Consider the following 18972-nt stretch of genomic DNA (forward strand, 5'->3'; position numbering starts at 1 on the left):
CATCCGCTGTTTGTTTTCAGCAAAATTATCCACACCCACCGCCGTGCTATGCATTCTGGGCCACATATGTTGGGCCACGAAGTCTACACTGCCACAGCCTTAAAGTTCAGGGAAATGAAGGATGCATTTGAGGGCCGCATTTCGAGCAGCCTTTGAATTGGGACAGCCTTCGTCGCGTTGCTGTGACGTAATCGGACTTAAAATGCGGCCTTTAAGGCTGCAGACCCTGAATTGGCCACAGAGTACAGGTTCCAATGAAGGTGCTGTGTTTGTTGTCATTATCAAAAATCCAGGTGTCCGGACGGAGCCTCATGTACACCTGGTCTCCTGCAGCCAGCAGCAGAGAAATGCCATTGGTGGCTGTCTCATAGCAATTTCAGCTGCATGGTTGTGCACTGTAACCATCTGCTCTCCATTCTTCATCAGACGCAGCCCCATCGGTCTAGTTGATAAATTATGACCAGAGAAGCTGAAGTAATAAACTCCTCTGACCGGAGCAGTAAAAATACCTGGAGATGATGGACACAGTTACAGCTTATATAACATCAAGAATAATCAAATCAGTTGAGAAATGCAGTACTTATCTAACAAATAAACTCACATGTGTATAAATACACATAATTATGATAAGTTTACCTGTTGCAGGGTTGTAAGAGCCTGAGTTAAAGTAGACATTTTTGTAAGTCAGTGTGATCTCTGCATTCATTGGTCCAGTATTTTCAACATTGCCAATTGATGCTCCAAATGCCACACGGTTGCCTGGAGTTGCATGGAAATATGGAATTATTTGGGCTTTTTTTACAACGACAAAACCTGAACCTGTATCAGTACACTGATAAAGATCTTTACATGTCAGAATGAAAACTTCCAGCTGTGTTATGTTCTTACCTTGGATTGATGATTTCAGATCTGCCAGCTGTTTCTCAGCATTATTCAGCTTGGATTCTAGTTGTCGTAATATTAGGAAAAGTTGTTCATTTGTCCCAGCAGACAGATGAGGTTTCTCAACAATGGAGCCTTCACTTTCAGATGCTTTGCCTGCTTGGCCATCCACCTGAGGGAAGGCAGCTGCACACAGATAGAAGAGGCACAAGGTTAGCACAGCTACTGCGATCTTCATCCTTTATAAATTTCTGTTCATTAGCATCAATCTGTGTTAGTTCTCCCCACAAGGCTCTCTCTCTATATATATATATATAAATATATATCACAAAGACAGAAGTTTCCTATTTTCTTCAGTTCCGATAAACAAGAACAAAGAAAACTCAGAGACAATATTTATTTTGAATTATACTTCATGAAAAAACAAGTTTTAAGCGCCATGAATGTAATTGTAAAAGTGTGCAATACAATAGTCTATTAGTCTTCTTGCTGGTATGCTCGTGGATAACAACATTTCCTATTGTGCTTTGGTGACAAAACTAGCTATATTTGTGGTGTGATGCATGTAGAAACCTATTGTTATCAAAGTACAATAAAACAGTGAAACGAACATGAGGAAATGAAACCTAGTTTAATTTTCCCAGTAAGATAATGTTACAGGATGTTAAAAACAGTCTGGAGAAACAAGCTGTTTGTGTTGTATTTCTTACCTTTTCTAAAAAGCAAAAACAAAAAATAGATGTAATTAGAAGGGCTTTCAAACCTTCACTAATGTTGTTTATGTGATATGGGGAGTTCTCAATCCCAAATAAAGCCCTTCAAATGAACCATTTCTCTGCAGATAATCATCCAGCTGGTCTATATCAGTATGTATTGAGCTAAGAAATGTGGATCAAATAAGGGCTTTTTAAAATGGCTTAATTACTGCAACTTTGAATGTCTGTGGTGCAAAGTCTGGTAGTACCAAAAATATGATTAAATTTATAATTGAATCATGAATTCATGGTAAGACTTCTTTGAGTGTCTTGTAGCGATGGGGTCTAATGTTGGCAATTTAGACAAAGATATTTTTGAAGTCTGCTTTGAAACATTGATCGGAGAGAGAAAGTCTAAAGAAATAGCAGTTTTAGTGTACCACACATCTGCGGGACGGCTGTGAATAATTATTTTTCGTAGCGGTTAGAAAATATTTGCAAAGAAGTTCATGCAGTAATCACTAGTTAACATAATGTTTTTTTGACAGCCTGGCTACAGTGGTGAAAAGAAACCTGATGTGGCTCCTATTTTAATCTACCAGTGATGAACAGAAAGAAGTGCTAGCTTTACACGGGAAATTTTATACAGTGATAAACAATTTTTCCAGGACAAACAAAGGTCTTGTAGATTAGTGTTATGGGATTTCTACTTTGTAATCAGCACCATGGGAGTCGAGCATTTCTGATTTGTTGCTTTTTTGTGAAAGGAGCCCCAGTATAAAGAGTTGTGGAGGAAGAGTTTAGGTAGGACGTCTACATTGTGTTAGCACGTATCGTTGAAGAAGATAACATCACAGGAATTACTTTTCATGAACCTAAGGATAGGATGCACAAAACTAAGAGTCAGGCTTTTGAATGAATTAAAACTCTCTCAGTCTTTGGTAAATTAAGAAACCAGAGTGGAAACTGTTGCCTCTCCTCCTCCTCGCCCTGTAGTTTGAGGCTTCTGAGATTTAGTAGGACTCTTGTGTGCTGATTGATTTTAACTAAAGTATAAACCTAGATAATGTGTAACCAGGTTTCTGTAAGGCAACATAAATCAGTGTGTTGATCAGTTATTAAATCATATGATATCAGGAACTTAGAAGAAAGTGACCTAATGTTTAATAATCTATATTTAACTGATCTACTGTTTGGTGTATTTCAGGATGATATTTGTAACTCTTCCCTTTAATTATTATTATCATTTTCTTTTTACAATTTCATTACTATACTTAGTTTGTTTTTTGTCAGTCTTTTGGGTTTTAGGGAGATGACAGGAGGAGGGAAGCTGCAGAGAGGCACGTGAGACTGCACCTCTGCTTCCTGGTCCCAACTTTGAATAGTCACATTGTGGGAGGTTAATAATTTCTAAAATGAATGCTGCACCATTCAATGTATAGCATAGGTGTTATCTTTCCTAACAAGACCAGGACTTCCCTGTCTGTCAGTTATCTTAAAAGACCTCATTGGGTCGTTTTTTTGTTTTCTCTTGGAAATAGTCTACATAGCTAGAAGCTGAAGGACTATTTCCTCTACAGCATCAAACTGATTTTAACCTAGTGGAGTAACAATGAGACACAAAAAGACAATACCATTAGTGTTCCCATAACTGGTGCTTATTATTACAGTCAAATAATGTACTGGTGTTAATAGGCTGTTCTTGCAGTACTTGAGCATCTACTGAGGACCAAAAAAGAAGAAGAGCAAGTGGTAGTACATATTTTTTGGCAGCAGGTAATTTTAGATGTAAATTTTGTTACAAGCTCAGCAAGAATCTGCTAACATGTGTAACATGCAGTGGAGATGAATGCAGCCACGCAGGTGTGCAGGTGGATAGCAAATGGACAGCATCTTCTAACTTTCCACAAGTACTCATTTATTTTAAATATCAAAAATCAGATCAATGGAAATACCAAAGTAAAAGCTTTACGAAAACCTCCGGTGCAAAAGTATGCCGCTAGTGGTCAGGTTGTGTCTGCTCTCCTGTTACGGCTGTGGCCATGAGGACCCTGTGTGGGCTGTTTTCTTTCTGTGTTTCTGTACTGTGCTTAAGACTCTTTCCAGGTCCCTCCCCTAATGAAGAGTAGTGAGCGGCTGATTGGACCATGGAGCAGGTGACTACCTTCAAAAAGCCGCTCTGACAGATCCACAGAGAGAGGGAGAGAGAGTGGAGCGAGCGAGTAGCTTGACAGCCGACCCTTGACCCTGACCCTGGTTTTCCCAGCCTGTATTCTTATTGTGTGTTTGTGTGAGCGTGAATTGTGAAAGCCGCTCCTAGTGCATTAGCTGAGAGCGTAGGCACTCTTGGGGCTGAAGCGGAAGGGGTGAGCCGCCTTTTCTTTTGGAACCGTTTTCTCCTGTTTTCCAGGTAGGGAGCGAGGGATAGCTCTGTCATTTGTTTGTTCTGTTTCTTTCCTAGGGTTTAGTTAGTTTTTCTCTGGTGGGACTTAGTTGGTTTTGTTTATTATTTTGGCCTGGGCTCACCCTGGAGCTATGCTTCTTTTCCTTAAATAAAATCACCTTTTTACTCACAACTGGTTTGGATGCTTGGCTTGGGAACCAGGGCGGGGATTTGTCTCTCTCTCCTCCAACCTTTATGTGCGTCCCTACACGCCTAGACTAGGGGCGTAACATCTCCCCTGATGGTCACTTCTCAATGCCATGAGCTGCTTCACTTCTTGCCTACCAGCATGTCCAGTGATTTAGCTGGACATGAACAACTCATTCTACTACAGGGTTTGATTTAGGTGACAAAGACACAGGGCCCAGACAGGTAAAGCTGAAGAGCTATCCACATGATACTTTTGGTACACAGAAGCGAGCATTTAACCACAGCTGGTTTGAAAAGCACAACTGGTTAGAATATTCAGTCAACTAGAATGCAGCTTTCTGCTTCCCATGTAGAGTGTTTGGCAAAAACATCAAACATGATAGTTTGGTCAGTAGCGGTTGCAAGAACTGGAAGAAAGCTTTAGTCATCTTTGGCAAGCATGAGATGGCACAAACACATAAGGACAGTGTTGTTACATGGAAAAGCTACCAGGGAACTAGCAAACAGGGAAACGTTGCACAGATGATAGCAACTGCAAATGTGAGTGAGATAGTCGAAAGAAGAGAGTATCTCAGACGAATTGTTGCAGTCACCTCTATGTTAGGGAGACAGGGACTCCCTTTTCGTGGCCATGATGAAGGTGAAGACAGCCCAAACAGAGGGAATTTTCTTACGTGCATAGAGCTTTTAAAGGAGTTTGATCCTTTTCTTCAAAAACATAATCCCCCATCAAATGCACAGTATATCTCGCCAATATCCCAGAATGACATGATTGACTGTTGTGCCCAGGAAGTTACTAGTGTCATTGTATCTGAAATGACAAAGTCTAAAGTCTATTCCATCATGGCAGATGAGGCAAGGGATGAAAAGGCAGAGCAGTTAGCTGTTTGTGTCAGGTACGTGTCAGAGGGGGCAGTGAAGGAGCGTTTCCTTGCACTTGCAGAGATAAAATCATTTGATGCCCAGTCCATTGCAAATGAGATTCAGCAGCAGATCCAAAACTATGGTCTTGCAGAGCTTAAGTGTGTAGCACAAACATATGATGGTGCAGCCGTTATGAGTGGCTCCACTGGAGGTGTACAAGCACATTTTAGAAGGCTCCATCCTGAGGCTATCTATGTGCATTGTTATGCTCATCAACTCAACCTGGTTTTGTGCAATACTTGCAAGGCTGCCCCAGAGGCTGTGGAGCTTTTCAGCTTGTTGGAGTGTGTGTATTCTTTCTTCAGCACCTCCCTAGTCAGTCATCATAAGTTCATGGAGACTCAGGCAAAGCTTGGATTGACAAAAACTGAGCTTGTGCAACTTTCAAACACTCGCTGAGCATGTCAGTTGCTATCAGTCAGTGCAGTTCTTGAGATATTGCCTGCGATTTTGGAGTGCCTATCTGCAATTGGATCTCCCATAGCTGTAGGTCTCAGAGCAAAGCTCTACAAGTACTCAGCAGTCTATGCACTACTGATGTTTCAGTCGATTCTGTCTGTAACTGAAGGACTCCACAAATTCCTGCAGAAAGAGACTTTAGACCTGGCAGAAGCTTTTATCTGCAAACAAGCTGTGTGTGACACAATTAAGGGCAAACACTCAGATGCATTTGCTACAGAGTTGTATGAGAAAACCAAGGCCCTGTGTAACACCCACAGTATCCCTGAACCAGGTGCCAAGACAAGGCACAAACAGAGGAAAATGGAGGATTTTGTCCTGGAGGCAACTGTGGGTTCACGCACTGAATTGAACAACTCAGACACATTGAAAAGAGAGTTACTTTTCCCTTGTGTGGATCGGATGGTTGGCGAGCTTGATCAAAGATTTTGCAGTGTAGATGCAGGGCTAAAAGGCATTCAGGCATGCAGTCCTAAATCTGAGAACTTCTTGAGTGAACCACACTTGAATGAACTTGCAAAGCACTACAGACTTGACCTGAAAAAAGAGGAGGTTCTGGTGGCCAGAAACTTTCTTACCCAGAAAACAGAGGCTGGATGTCCACCCAAAGATATGTTGTCTATGCACAACCTCCTTGATTCAGACATGTTTCCCTCTCTGAAGGCAACCATCCAAGTTGCCCTAACAGTGCCTGTTAGCAGCTGCTCGTGCGAAAGGTCCTTTAGTGCACTGCGTCGGCTGCACTCCTGGCTGTGTCAAACAATGGGTCAGAAAAGACTTCACAGTCTTGCAGTCATGTCTATTGAAAAAGACACGCTTCAGCATCTGAGTCACAACAGAGTGATTGACCGATTTGCCACTCTTAAAAACAGACGTCATTCTTTGATGCTTCCACCTACCAAGTAACTGGTGATTGCAGCCATAAAAATTATGTACTTTTTTATTTTCATTTTTTTTGTCTTGTTATTGATGCAACAAACACATTTCCTCTGTTTTCTTGTTGTACTGTATTATAAAACAGACTGAAATAAAACAATAGATCTATTGGTGGCCTAGGATGTTTAATCTGTCCAAAGAAGTAGGAAAACAATTTCCCAGTCTTTGTTTTCTGTTTGTGAAATTTTATGCTCATTCACTACGTTGATTCATATCGTGTGCATCTCTTGGGGGCTAAGCCCCCCCTGTCCTTAAAACCTAGTGACGCCCCTGATTTAAAAGTAGAATGGGAGGCAGAGCCTTCAGTTTTCAGGCCCCTCTTCTGTGGAACCAGCTTCCAGTTTGGATTCGGGAGACACACTATGTCTACTTTTAAGATCAGGCTTAAAACTCTCCTTTTTGCTAAAGCATATAGTTAGGGCTGGACCAGGTGACCCTGAATCCTCCCTTAGTTATGCTGCAATAGACATAGGCTTCCGGGGATTCCCATGATGCACTGAGTTTTTCCTTTCCAGTCACCTTTCTCACTCATTATGTGTTAATAGACCTCTCTGCATCGAATCATATCTGTTATTAACCTGTCTCTCTTCCACAGCATGTCTTTCATCCTGTTTTCCTTCTCTCACCCCAACCGGTGGCAGCAGATGGCCCCGCCCCTCCCTGAGCCTGGTTCTGCCGGAGGTTTCTTCCTGTTAAAAGGGAGTTTTTCCTTCCCACTGTCGCCAAAGTGCTTGCTCATAGGGGGTCATATGATTGTTGGGTTTTTCTCTGTATCTATGAATCACAAATCACTTTTGTTGTGATTTGGTGCTATATAAATAAAATTGAATTGAATTAACAGTATATATAAAAGTACCATTGAATTGAAATTTTTCCTGTTCATTAGAGGTCATTAAAAATCTGAACCTGTTCTCTCCACAGCACTTTATATTTCCTTGCTTTTCTGCTGTTCTATTATAACTGAAAGCGTGAACTGCATGTCTTAACATGAATGATGATCGAAGGATTGAAAAACCTGATTTTTTTCAAACCTAAGAACACTTGCTGTTAACCTCTGTGTAAGTAAGAGCTCATTTTAGCACAATGTCACTCAGTAGCTTTTAAAACAACAAATAAAATTGTGAAATTCTGAAAATTTCACCTATACCCTACCTCCCTACAGCAGCATTGAACAGAGTCTGTGAGTCTGCCTTGTAAGGTGAGCTTAGTCTTTGAAATCAACATGTAAGTTGATCAGAGAACTAAACATTTACTTTCACACTTGAGATTATATTTTTCATTTTTGCAGAGCACCTATAATTTGACTCAGCGCTGTGAAGAAAGTATAACATACTGGTACTATGTTAACCTCTGTTCACTTAAGCTTCATTTGTTTTAGTTACATTTCTGTATCATTAAGCAACAATGTAAACCTTGTGTAAAATACAATAAAGTAGGTTTATTTAAGAGGTCACAACAACTACTATGGGTTTAAAGCCAAAACTAGCTGTTTATTAAGACCTTTGATGAAACTTTAAAGGTCAATAAACTTAATTTATAGATTGATTTCTTTGCATTGGGTTGGTTGTTACTGACATCTGCTGAGAATTTCATGTCAAAAGCACCTTTAGAAATACTTTTGGTGATGTGTTCAATACTTATTTTATTCACTGTCCATTAAGAGCTGAATGGTATTTTATTTAACAAATAGAAATTTTAAACACTCCACTGTTTTCCATCCTTCAATCTGGGTACAAAATGCTTAAGGATGGCGTATTTCCTTAAATGCATGTTGAGAGCAGAGGATCTATAATGCGGGATGAATCGTTACCTTCAGCATATAAGAGGCGGCACGCATACGAACCATTAAACAACTAATTTTATGTCTTTAAGGTTTTGTCAAGGGTGGGCAGGTAGGACACAGATGCAGGTCTCTCAAACAAGAATGAACCTTGTATTTTCTCTAGTTCTTTTCACAGGTTTCCATTTGTTGCTGTGTGCTGTTTGTGTCTCTCTTTCATTCATTTCCTGTTATTTACACAATAACTTGTTGGTTTGTGCTTTCTCTCTTTGATGTTTGCTCCCTGTAAACCACTACCACAATGTCAGAAGAAAATAAAGCATGGATGGCATTAAATCTTTTAAATGCCAATGAAAGTAAGGTCATTGTGTTCAGACCTTTAGTGTCTGTGCTGCTCCTCTTTTGGTCCTTGGCCTGCTGCATCATAATGTTCAACCCACAGTGACTATCCTTGGTGTCAAACCGTACTGTGATTTTTTATTTTTTTTTTGTGTCCTGTTTGGATCTTTAGCCATCAGAATTGTTGTCTTAAGGCCAAGAAAGATGCCAAGCGGATTTATTTTACCCAGTGGATCATCATGGCCTTGCCATATTGACTGGGGGATAGGACAGGGAGAAAGAATGAAAGAAAGAGAGGGAGCGAAAGAAAACCAAAGGGGAGAAAAGACGGTGAGAAAGGGTGGAAGAAAGAAAGAAAAACAAACAAAACACCTGGATCACCTGTATGGAGAAAAAAAACAGAAGAGAAAACAAATAAGAAAGAGCAACACTGTGATTTTTTAATACTAGATAAACAGATAAATTCTGTAATTAAAGCTAGTTTTTGTAATTTGATGCTTTCATCCAGGATCAAGTCTTAACTTTAAATTTTTTGAACGTCTGTTTCATGCTTTTATCACAACATGTGAGGACTACTGTAACACTCTCTATTTCGGCCTTACCAAAGCTTTCCTTGCTTGCCTGCACTTAGACCAAAAAGCTAAGGCTCGTCTTTTACATGATACTCGCAAACGCCAGCACAGTTCCTCCATCCTGGCCTTCCTCCTCTGGTCCCCATGCTTGTTTCAGGATCCATTTCAAGATTTTACTGTGTGTTTCTAAAACAGTTAATAAATCAGCTCCACCATAAATATCTGAGCTGCTGACTCCATATGTTCCTTTAAGGTTGCTGAGGTCCATAGACCAGCTGAAAACCAGGGGCGATCGATTTTCAGTTATTGCCCCCAAACTGTGAAATGACCGTGTTACGATGCCCTAATCATTTCCTGGTTTTAATACATTTCTTAAAACTAATTTTTATTCCTTGGGTTTTAACTCAGAATGAGAGTGGTGCGTTCTTAACTTCTATTATATTTGTCATTGTTGTTGTTTTTTTATTGTTTCGCTGAATTGTTGTGTAGTGTTTTGGTGCTTTGTAAAGCACTTTGGCAAAGTTGTGTACAATACGCTGTGTACGGTTGTACAATATTACATAATAAGCTCAACTTTTTCATATTGTTCCAATCCAGTACCATTGATATATCCATTACCTACTCCTTCATAATGTTTGTGGGTAACACTTCATAATATGGCCATGATTAAGTAGTCTAACTATAATCATAATAATTATACAGTCAGTAAATTTACGTAATGTGAACCTTTTTTTTTTTTTTTACATCTTTATTTAATATTCATTATTTTGATGTGTCACAAAACAGCTGGAGGCCGAGTACCAAAAATCAAAACCACATGCAGAAAATCCAAAGCGGATGCTGAGGAAAGGGTTTAACAAAGGTTTATTAAATAGCACAAGAATGATGGTTACGATGGCACTTGACTTAAGGCTTGACACATGGGGCTTAAAGGTCTTGGCCAGGGGAGAGGGATAAAGCAAGGGGACAGGTCCAAGAAAGCAACGGCAGCTGGCTGGTGATTAGGTACGTACTGGAAGAGAGGAGAGCAGTGTTAAAGCGGTAGCCAATGTGGAGTTCTGGAGAGGGTGGAAGCTATGAAAATCTTCGTCTTGGTGGGAGATGGAAGCGTTAAAGGAGAGGTGGTGCGGTCCAGTTGGGTTTGGTGATGATTCTGAAAGCCGGCAGGTTAACCAGATTTCCAAGATGAGTTGTTCAGTGTGATGGGATTTCCAGGAGTAACTAGAACACAAGATTGCAAGGTTAGTAAAGCACTTGAAAATCATAGACATGAAGAGTGAGGCCTGGTTACCAACATAGGGTAGTTGACAAACTGGCAAGGAAGCAGTGTCAGCAAGCAGTTTAAATCTCCAACCTAATTGCCTCAATCAGCTTCAGGTGAAGGAGGCTGTAGGCCCTGCCCATGAGTGGATATCAGGGAGGTCCAGACCTTCAGTGGACTTCTACAGCCACACACCCAGACCATGACATGATGTGTATGATGAATGGTCTATTATTTAAATGTAAAACTGTAACATTTATTAATAATATAAATAAGACTAATATAAATCTGATTAAAAAAAAACTTCTCCCTTTCTAGCTCAAAAAGAAAAATAAATACCATCCTGGTATGGCGGTGCTGTGGTTTGTTTGTTTTAAACTTAAAGTTTGATTGCTTTTAATTTAAATGTTATTCTAATGTTTGATAATTTTTTTTATTATTATTGTGTGGGTGTGGTAGCTGATGTGTTTTTGGCTCATGAAGTGGGTCCTGCCCGATTGTCAGCTAGGACTGGCTGCAGTCCCACTGAACTCCTGGCTGGATAAACAGTTTAAAAACAAACTATTATTTCAGACATTCATTTCTCACATATGGTCAATTCTGCTCATTTTGGTTATCCAAACACTTGACACTTCTGGCTTTGTCAATCCGTAATGAGAAAGTGAAACGATTTCTGTAAACAAAAAATAAAATCATCTAAGTAAAAGTGATCAGTACAATAGCACCAGCAAACTCTTGTTTAATGTTTTTTTTTCACCTAAAATATACCATATTTGTTAAATTATAATTTTATGCGTGAACAATTTTTCTTCAAACTTCAGAGCATTTATACTGATAACCTAAGAATGAACTGTATGAGGATCTTTTATTTTTTATGTTTTTTTGTTCATGAGTAAATTTGAATATGCAAACGTGCAAAACCACATTGTAAATTTTAGTTATTTAATATTTGCAATTAAATTTAAATGTATTTTATTTCATGGGGGGTATTTTATGTTTTTTTATTACAATATTTGTTTTGTATTTTGTTTTATTCAGTTATATATCATTCTACTTGATATATTTAATGTGGATAAATAGTATACATTACTTACCTTTGGATAATTAGTTGTTATGATTTAATTATTTACAGGGAGTGCAGAATTATTAGGCAAATGAGTATTTTGTCCACATCATCCTCTTCATGCATGTTGTCTTACTCCAAGCTGTATAGGCTCGACAGCCTACTACACTGTAAAAAGAATAACCCTATTCAAATAAAAAAAAAATGTCCAATTGTCACATCCAAAATATTTGACTTCATAGAATCCAAATTGAGTCACTTGATATGACCTGATACTTTTATGTTGATATAAACAATATTACTAGACTTGACTGAAACTTTAAATTTTGCATTGCTCCAAATTGATTTTTTTACATAGAACCATATTTTAATTATTGAACCAAGCTAATGTATTCGCATCGAACCAAATTAACATGAACTAATATGTTTGTGTAGAAGCCAGGTAATTGATTTACATATATTCAAACTATATTTTTTACATTTCATTTTATTTCAGTTCGAAAATGCTCTGCATTTCCTATAAAAAACAAGACAGTTGGCCAACCAATTATTTCAAAATTATTTATTGTTCCAAACCATTTTAACTATAATCAATAGAGAGGATTAGTAATATACAGATTTAGTTTTACGACAGAAATGATTAGAGAAATGTTTGTTTTATAAAACCTGCAACCTTTTGAAAACCAGTATAAAACCTGCAATCTTTTTAGAACTGGTATAAAACCTGCAACCTGTCTAAAACTGGCATAAAACCATTATAAAAACTCTTTTTAAACCAATTTGCAAGTACTCAAAAATGTTTATATGTGCACTGTGCCTGTACAATGTAAAAAAAAATCTAAACATGTATCAATGAAATCAACTTAAATCTCCCTTTCAAATGGGTGTTCTTATAATTTTTGAATGTAGAATACCACTGCAGGCCAACCAAGCAAAATAACCAAGCACACATGCATGTGCACATACACATTCACACATGCATGCAAACACACTACTGTGCAGTGTTAAGTTCACAATTAAGTTTGCGAATCTTAGAGGTCATCTTGTTAAAGTCAAGCTCCATCAGAATCTTTTGAAGAGCCTCAAAGGTGAACCTGAATCCTCGTGGATATTCCATATTAAGAGCATAACAGAGTCCAAAGACCATTGCCACTCCAGCTGCCACAGAAGGCAACTCATTCAGGACTTCCACACCATCAATGATTATCCTGATGTCTCGAGGCTGATATAGGAGGCTTGAGTTGTCCCTGAAGACGAAGAGTGCCATGGTGGTACTCTGCAGCTCTTCCTCAGCTTCATCTTTCTGGGATATCTTGAGGTAAAATATGGAACAAAATGTACAAGTGAAGAACTGAAGTCTGGCACACCTGATAAATCTTTGACCATAATAAACTACTATTTTGATAGTTGTTTGGTCACAGACTATTAGAACAATTATTTGACTAATCAGATTGTGAATTGCATAATCAATGGTGGAACATTTTCATAAATGTTCCACAAAGCCCAAGAAAAAAAAGAAAACAATACAGAACCCTAAGATATTAACTTGATGAGTTGATTAATCGTTGCTGTCCTACATTAATCACTGCATTTAATAGCAGAGTTGTCAAATTTACATCAAGAGACTGCGTCTCATGTAGAGACAGAACAGATATGGACATACCATGTATTCTTTTATCAAGTCCTCAACACATTCTCCAAGGTAGATAATGAGAGATTTAAGTATACACTCCCTCCTAATGTCAGCATCAGCATCCTGCAGGAACAGTTAAAATTGTTACTATGCAATATGGAGAGTATGCTGCGTGAGAGGAATTTTTTTTCACCTCTCTATCCTCATAAGGTGACTAATGCACCTTTTCCACCGACAAATCGACACGGTGCGCTTGAGAGCAGTTCAGTTTAGCGTGGATGAACTCGCTTGTTGCGGTGGAAACATAAAGCGGACGTAACTGGGAACAGGGGCGAACCCATCTGGCTATGAAAAGTCACGCGCAAAAGTCTTTGTCCGCAACGTCACAGCCCGAAGAACAACAACAATCGCGATATATGTGTGTTTTTGTACTTTTCTCTGTCTGTGGTTTATTTTGATTGGTTTGATTTTTGGTTCTTGTGGAGGAAGTCGCCATGGTCCAAAGTCAATGGAGTATGGTTGCTGGGAGTTTTTTTTAAAGCCTTTTGTGGGAGCGCTTCTATATCACATCACGTGGGCACCACACACACCCGGGCCAATCAGGTGTAAAGGTGGTGGAAAAGCGTCCGCAGGGGGCTAAAGTGAACTGAGCCACACCGTGTTCTGTCGGTGGAAAAGCGGCATATGCTTTCTTGTCCCTAAATAAAAGTTTATACGTATATATGTATGTATGTGTATCTGGCGAGTGAGAGTGAAAATGTGTAGTTGTGCTCTGTACTTGCATAATGACAATAAATCTCTTCATTCATTCAAGGACAAAGCCCACACTTCCTTTCAACATTTTTAAAGGTCACAGACATAATCACTGACGTTACCAAAATAAAACTGTAACAGGATACAAATTCTCATTAGATACAGGGGTTAAAATGCTAATTAGAATAGAATAGAATAGAATAGAATTCAACTTTATTGTCATTGCACATGCACAGGTACAGGGCAACGAAATGCAGTTTGCATCCATCCAGAAGTGCTTTAGTGATATAGATATATTACAATATATATTAGCAATAATATAGATATGTGAGTATATTACAGAAATGGGTCTATTATGGTATGTTATAATGTACACGGTATGAAGTATGTTGTGAATATTCTATAACTATAAGTATGTACAGGCTGTAGTGAGTACAAGCTATGTGCAGGATATGAATTGTCATGTTAATAGTTAATTACCCATATGGAAAAGATATATATAAATCTTATAAAGTTTGTATCTGTCTTGTGTGAAACTTGTATGAAAAGCATATAAGTGTGAAAACAGATATAAGATCCCTTGAAAAATTATATAATGAAACTTGTATGTTTTGGATACTTACTAAAACAATGTATGAAAGTAATGCGAAAGTGGCCACTTTCATGAGTAAATCATGTAAGCCTTATATGATTTACTCATGAAAGTGGCCACTTTCATGAGTAATCACATATAAGTTTTTACTATTTCTTTTCTGTATGGGTATATACACCCTACCTGATCAAGAAACTCTAGGATTATGGCAGTTTTTGCTTTGGTTGTCCCTCCTTTCTTTCTGATTATTTTAAGTAGCTGTGGGGAGTGCTTGTCCAGCTGGGCCATGAATCTGGTTAGCAGGGGAACTGCAGTAACCCGCAGAAACTCTGCATTAATCTGTACATGAGTAGACAGTGTACAATACATTTTTTTAAAGACCAACTTCCAACAAGAAAAAGTCAAAACATATATTTCCCATTTCCAAACTATGATAAAAGGCATTAGTACAAAAAAGTTAAAATTATACCTCTTCCATCTGAAATAGACCTGGCCATCTTTCCAAGAGGTTCTTGATGTCAGGCTTCTTATCCACAACCTCTTTCCTCCTGAATTTGAAGGTCCTGGCCATCAAACGTGCGCGCACAAACACAAGCTTGTGTCTAGAAACTGCGAGCTCACCAGAAAAATTCAAACGAAGCGGAGCACGGAGTTATACTATGAATGTTATGAACTATGAACTTATGCTAGCTAGCTGTATCCACCACCGATGCATCGTGGTAACGCTAGCTAGTTAGTATACTGGTAAAAAACGGCTTTTTGCCTAACTTGCATTCCCAACTGTGATAGTCGGTTGCTGGTAACCAGTTCTAACGTCGCGCCGGATAACTAGCTAGCTTGTAGCTAGCAGCTACAATCATGCAAAAATTGGGGGTGGCTGTCGACCAGTGTTGGTCAAGTTGCTTGAAAAAAGTAATCAGTAACTAATTACTGATTACTTCCCCCAAAAAGTAATCCAGTTACTTTACTGATTACTTATTTTCAAAAGTAATTAATTACTTAGTTACTTTTTAAAAACACGATTTACAACCTGAATAGGTAATAAAGATCTTTCAGCCCAATTCTACTTTTTCTGCATAATCCATCATACAAAATGTAATGGAAAAGTCCCTTTTTAAAACTTGTTTTGTTAGTTTTAATCTTTTAACTTTATGCATCAAGCAAAAATTTAATTATATGCAACATTCTCTGACTGGAAGAAATTTATTTAATATTTAAACCTATTTTCTGCACATTCCAGCACATTAAATAATTTTTTGTGTGTGTTTACACTCACTCTTTCAAATAGATGCAAGTAAAACACAGCAGAAAATAAATGAAGTCAAAGACTAGCGTTCATTTTGTATGGAGTGCCAGGACTGCCATAATGAATTAATTAAATACACCATTAAATAATTAATTAAATGTGGCAATAATTAATTAAAATTGGATATAATTAATTAAATAAATAGTTATGACACATGTAATTAATTAATTATTGACACGTTTAATTAATTAATTATTGACACATTTAATTAATTAGTTATGTATTTCACATTTTAATTAATTATTGACACGTTTAATTAATTAATTATTGACACATTTAATTAATTATTTATGTATTTCACATTTTAATTAATTATTGACACATTTAATTAATTATTGACACATTTAATTAATTATTTAATGATATATTTATTTATTTCATTTTGGCAGTCCTGACGCCTGGCTCTCATCATGAAATAATTTTATCTGTCAGCCTCACCCATCAAACTCAGGGGGCGGGGTTAACGCTGCCCATGCAGCTTCTCTAACATTTGATTGGTTGCCGTGCAAAGTAAGTCAAAACAGGTCGATCCTAGATAATCGATTGCTTGTGTAGACTTGGGGCAGCCAGTTATCCCAGAATGCAGATCAAATCACAGGCAGCAATGGTGGTGGTGTAGTTTTAAAATACCTCGTTTTTCTGTCACCAGCTACACTTTTAACAGTGTTTTAGCCGCGAATGTCGCGACGTATGTCTGGTCAGGTTGTCAACATAGAACATGTTTGCAAAAGTGCTCAGATGTTTTCAGAGATTTCACTAGCTCTGCTAACAATTAGCATGCAGAGTGCACCGAGGGGGTTACGTTAACCGGTTTGTTTACATATTCCACTCTCCGTGTTCCACATGTTGCATTCGCGATTCTCATTTTCACCGAACGATCGTCTCTTTCCGCCTGGTCTTGTGTCTCTGTGCTTCTGTAACATAAAGAACGAGCTGACATTTTTCTCACGAAACCAGCGATCAGCTCAACAGACCCTCACTTTACCTGCATGCATTCTCCTCCTCATCTGTCAGCTGTTTAACACCTGCTGCTAATTCAAGAAACACGCCTACGTTACCTGGTGATAGTCACAGTTTAACTGGGCAGCCGGTACTCGATATAACGCAATGTCAGCGCATTTTTCTGCACAAGATAAGTAAATATAGTGTTTTCCCCGAGCGCAGAGCTGCTGGAGCTTGTTTCCTTACAGAGCACTTTATAGGCGAACAGCTTTATCAGCGGCTGATGTCCAATCACCAGCACACAGCTTTCAAACCTCAGCTGAGTTTTAGCTCTCAGTGGTTAAACGCTGGACTTCATTCACTCAGGTTCTGTCTGTCGGGTCACGTTTACGTCGCTGTTTTATTTACAACTGAGCAAATCGGTTTGGCTGAGGTTAAAGTTACGTTTCATAACTGCATAGTTTCACAGACGTTTAATGGTTCACTGGCACATGTGTTAGACTGAACTATCATCTAAATATCATCTGTTTTTTAATAGTTATTCAACTGTATTCTAAGCACCAGCTGTCTGTTAGAATGTGATTTTTTTTCTCTCTCTGTTGGCAGAGGTATAAAAATGCGCAGGAAAATCTGACGTGCATGGCAAACTTCACCGACGATATTTAGGGAGGAATAAACACACATCAAACATAAATGAACCATTTGCCTGTCTCCATAATTGAGAGAATTTTCTCTTCTTATGTCAACACTCTCGCTCTCTTTTTTTTTTTTTTTTTTTTTTGCTTTTTCGGTCATGTTATGTTTACCTGTCAAAGGCTTGTTACAAACTATGAAACACATCGTGCAGACTTCTGGATGTTAGAAGAAAACTAATACTGCTCATGAATGAGACTAAAGGCAGGAAGGTGTCCTTTAAAACTAAACATGTTAATAGGACCTCCCTATTTATATCATAGTTTATGATATAGCACGTGTATTTCTGATTTCAGTGTAGTGGTGAACAGTCGCACAGCTCACATAGGCGTTATCTGTGATACTCCTTAACTATAATTTATCCAAGTTAACTTCAGTTAACCATTCAGACAGTTCTTTTGCAATGAAAAACATAAACACCCATGCTGCCGGTAGGTTTTCTCAGTGCCAGCTGTTAACATTATAGCTGCTTATGCAGTAACCATGGTAACCACGGACTCTGAGCGGCTGGATCGACGGAGGTCAGACAACAATTTTACATGTATGATCTTAAAACAGGACACAGCCACTATACGTGCTGGCCTCATATCAAATGTGAAGGCAGACTGAGTCTATGTTTGACGTTTGTTTATATCTAATCTTCCTTTTCAAACATTTAAACAGCAGCGAGTCTGCAGCTGAGGGAACACAAACTCAAATTGTCGGAACAGGTTTGCTCGTTTCTTGGATTCATTTGGTGATTTATTAAATCTATAACTGTTATTCTAATCTGCTGCTGAGTCTCTTACACTTTTCTTTATGCTGTATATTTTCACGTCTCTGGAATAGTTGGAAGTTAGATAGTCAGCTGGGAAACTTTGTGTTAACTCATGGAGCTGAGGATATCGTGGATATGCTGACCTCGCTGCGTGGTGTACAGAGCGAGGTCAGCGTGATTAATATTCACAATAAAAATATTAGCCGAACATCATGAAGTCTGTATGTGTTTCATAGTGTCGAACAACCTTTGTACAGTTAAAGCCAGCAGTACATGACGGAAACACCAACGTTATCTTTTTACGCGTTTTATACACAGGTCACGCTGATTACTGAACAAAAACCCAAAGATCAGATGTTAAACAGATTTATTTGCTCTCTCGCCTCCTTAACCCTTTAGAGCCGATCGGAGCGGGAACGCTCTGTTATGCGTAACTATTTTTAAATCCCGGTAGCACTGCAACCACGTAAGCTAGCGCAAAAATTTTTTTTGCATATGAAACCGGAGGAGTTGTACTTACATATTGTGCCATCAGCTTGTCCTAGGTCACGGTTTCCTTCCACATAAAGCTTTGCAAAAACTGCATAAAAAGCGCTTGCAGGAACAAAAACATAATATTCCAGAAACACGCTTTGCCGGTCCGATCAGCTGTTCAAAACACTTCCTACGTTGGAATAGACGTCAGCGCGAACTTTTGCATTTCCGCCATTACCTGGCCGAAACCGGAAGTGACGTCATTTTTGCGGAAATGTAGTCTTTTTTGCGATCAGGGCCTCAGGGCCTATACTGCTC

The 18972-nt window shown here is 38.6% G+C and overlaps 2 pseudogenes across 1 annotated transcript; one reads left to right on the forward strand and one right to left on the reverse strand.

Annotated features, from left to right (window-relative positions):
- Positions 1–211: 211 nt before the first annotated feature.
- Positions 212–1120, reverse strand: LOC146687791 (complement C1q-like protein 2; annotated as a pseudogene). Its single transcript, XR_014916450.1, has 3 exons — positions 889–1120; positions 637–759; positions 212–509 (listed from the first exon to the last, which is right to left on the reverse strand). The product of XR_014916450.1 is annotated as a complement C1q-like protein 2 (transcript).
- Positions 1121–4514: 3394 nt separating this feature from the next.
- On the forward strand, positions 4515–6459 carry LOC146687792 (zinc finger MYM-type protein 1-like; annotated as a pseudogene).
- Positions 6460–18972: the final 12513 nt, after the last annotated feature.

The sequence above is a fragment of the Copadichromis virginalis genome, linkage group LG18, assembly GCF_057382275.1.
Source record: "Copadichromis virginalis isolate Kocher_CV1m ecotype Utaka linkage group LG18, C_Virginalis_male_GT1.1, whole genome shotgun sequence".
NCBI classification, from domain to species: domain Eukaryota; kingdom Metazoa; phylum Chordata; class Actinopteri; order Cichliformes; family Cichlidae; genus Copadichromis; species Copadichromis virginalis.